The sequence below is a fragment of the Diaphorina citri genome, unplaced genomic scaffold (assembly GCF_000475195.1).
Source record: "Diaphorina citri unplaced genomic scaffold, Diaci psyllid genome assembly version 1.1 scaffold4359, whole genome shotgun sequence".
Classification (NCBI taxonomy): Eukaryota; Metazoa; Arthropoda; class Insecta; order Hemiptera; family Psyllidae; genus Diaphorina; species Diaphorina citri.
In genome coordinates this window covers 1-3,181 of record NW_007381758.1, presented here as the reverse complement: position 1 = coordinate 3,181, position 3,181 = coordinate 1, and positions in this window count along the sequence as shown.

The following is a 3,181-nucleotide window of genomic DNA, read 5'->3' as shown; positions in this document are numbered from 1 at the left end:
GCTTCAGGCTTCGTTGTAACGAAACCAACTATAGACCTACTCACTGACAGGCTAAAAATGGTTTAACCAATGTCAGCGCAGGAACGTGGTATGGCCTTAGCCTTATGGTATGGTTTTAAGTAGCGAGATGCTGTTTGGCCAAAGAACTCAATAAAACATATGGTGGAAAAGGGTAATTTGGACATCATGTATGCATGTCTGGGTACTACCAGAGAGTGAAAAAACTGTAGTCCCTAGGGTTTTGCCTATAAGGTTGGCAAAGGGCTAAAACTTTTAAAACCTGGCTAACCTTATGAAAGTAATGATCATCCATATCGAGCGATATGACATCATTATCTTTCATTTTTTATCAACCGTCTGTTTTACCAGCCATCCATACACCAGTGCTAATTATTTCATAGAGTCCATATATTTCTAATATTTCAACCTTTTTTTTGAGGATGGATTGATGGATATGGATAGAAATCCATGGATATATTGGATGGGTATACATATTACTAAAGTATATTTTTCATATGGATTGTCATAACCATTATACATGTATTGAAAAAATGTTATGTATTCAACGGTGTACCGTGTACCATTACCATGAAGTTGACAAGCTCTAAAGGGCAAGACACATCTCTAACTACTATCTACTACTACATGGTCTGATGGTCAGGATCGGTATGATCATTTGCTAGAAGAACTCGCCGGTAGAGAACTAAAGAAGGTAGAAGGGAGACCAACAAACAGAAGTGATGAATTTCAGTAAAAAATAATTCACCAAACTATCTCCTTTACCACTACTATTCCAGAATAGCACGACCTTCCCCTTCTGTCTTTCCTGCTTTTCCTGTCCTCTTTCGATCAGCTTAGTTTAGTTTGGGCGCTGACGGCGAATCATCCCCAAAATACGTCTCACCTCCTCCCCCTCCTCCTATAAGTTTTTCTGCGGGACGTTTGTTGTGGAAACGTTACCCTCACACCCTAACTACATGGCCTATGCGCCTGTAGGCTCGAGGTGATTTTAGGTTGGAGATGAAAGGGTAATCCCCGGGACCTTGGTTATTCTATATAACCTGTAATGAAGTCCCGGCACACTCTAACCACAAGCCATAGAGTGACAACCAACTGACCAACCCACTCACAACAACAATCACCATACCAGAGCAAACGGCGCCGCTACAGAACAAGAGCACCAACTCCAACTACTCCTCAAACGCAACACACCACACACCTACATAAACCAACTAAAATAATAAAGGACAAACGAAGGACACGCCGAACCAGGACTTCGCTACAACAGGACAGCCTCACGCCCACCTACCACTAACCCCGGCACAAAAACATAGAACGTCTAAAAAAAAATCCAATTTTTTTCATATTTTATATGATTCCTGATTACACGGGGAGTATAAGATAGAAAATTTAAAGGATCCCTTATTACATGGGGAGTATTTTGAGATATAAAATTTTCCACCAAAAATCGGGCGCCATAGGCGGCTCGGGACTTAGAAAAAATTCAGATTTTTTTTTCTTTTTTTCAAATATGTGTTCTTCAAAGGTAACAGAAAGTCGTGTGATGTTCACACCAGATTTTTGAAAGTTGACAAGGCATTAAGATGAGTACAGGTAAACAAGTTGGCCTTCAGAAAATCTGAAAGTATAATACTTACCTACAAGTATGCCGATGCACGTGTTTTTTTTTATATACCTACTAGGCTTGGCGCTCTTTTTCTACCGGTAAGTAGGTACTTGGTTATCTTCTTGTTGGTATATCTATTGATTGCGACTGTTGGCCATTACCATGGCAATACTTCCTTGGCTTCTTCACTGAAGAGTTCTGGGGCGCTTGTGGTAAACCAGGAAAAAGGAAAGGAATTTTAACCGTGTTAACCACGATACTCGATGCTCCTTATAGAGGGCAAAACGGGTCATCGACAAAGAAGAAGAAGAAGGTGGCGGAGAAGAAGAAAGAGGAGGAGGAGAAGAAGGAGGAGAAGAAGAAGAAAAACGAGAAGAAGAAGGAGAGAAGAAGACGAAGAAGTTAAGCACGAATAATCCTACATACATTAGTGTTGTAGGAGCAACCTCCGTGGCCGAGTGGGTATCACCGAAAAATCCTACATACATTAGTGTTGTAGGAGCAACCTCCGTGGCTGAGTGGGTATCACAATACGCTTGCACGCAGGAGGTCCGGGTTCGATTCCCGGCGGGGTCGAGGTTTTTTCGGCTCTGTGCTTGGAGTTCGGGGTGCACTCAGCCTCGTAAGGACAATTGAGTAGCTACTTTAATCGAGTAGCAACCAGTGGCGGCATTACCAGAGTAAAAGGAAAAATTACAAGGTATGTCAGAATAGTATAAAGGAGGCTCTTAGTAATTCTGTGATATCAACAAAAATTGTCAAGAAGCTCTCAGCTTCACCACAAATAACGCATGATTTAGAGTTAGATTAGATTAGATTTACATTAGTGTTGTAGGAAGCCATAGGTAGGTTTAGGTTGGTAGGTAATATACCTAGGCTTATTTACCCATTATTTGATGGGTTTTACCCATTATTTGATGGGTTTTACCCATCAAATCGATGTACTAAAGAGCCCAGACTAATACAGCGTTATTTATTGTTTAACTCCAGACTAAACCAAACCAAGGATAAATGATCACATGTTGCTCTACCTGATGCTGATGTGATACAGACTATTTACAAATGCAACATCAGTTGTTAGTGTTTTTACACACTTTGATAGGTAGGTAGGTAGGCGCCGCGCCGTAAGTAATAATAACTGAAAGGTAAGTAGGCTGAATAAATTACCTACTCCCTACGTTTTGCGATACCTCCTATTATGTATGTACCTATACTCACCGTACCTACATGAATGACAGTATAGCTACTGTGGTATTCCATAATTTATGATCCTCTTCAATAGGTTTATTTTGTTCCAATAAAGTATAGGCAGGAGTAAGTAAGTAAATCTTGGCAAACTAAAAAACAAAGATGCACAATATAGGTACATAATACCTGTGAGTCATCAGGATTATATTTTTACTTAAGTAGGTACATACTCATATATGATGAAGGTAGGTTTGGTAGGTAGTTATGCATAGGTAGGTACGAGTAGATGTAGTTATGCACTGCAGAAGTAGGTAAATATTACCGAAGTAACCTGAAGAAATGCTATTACATATATGAAGATGATTC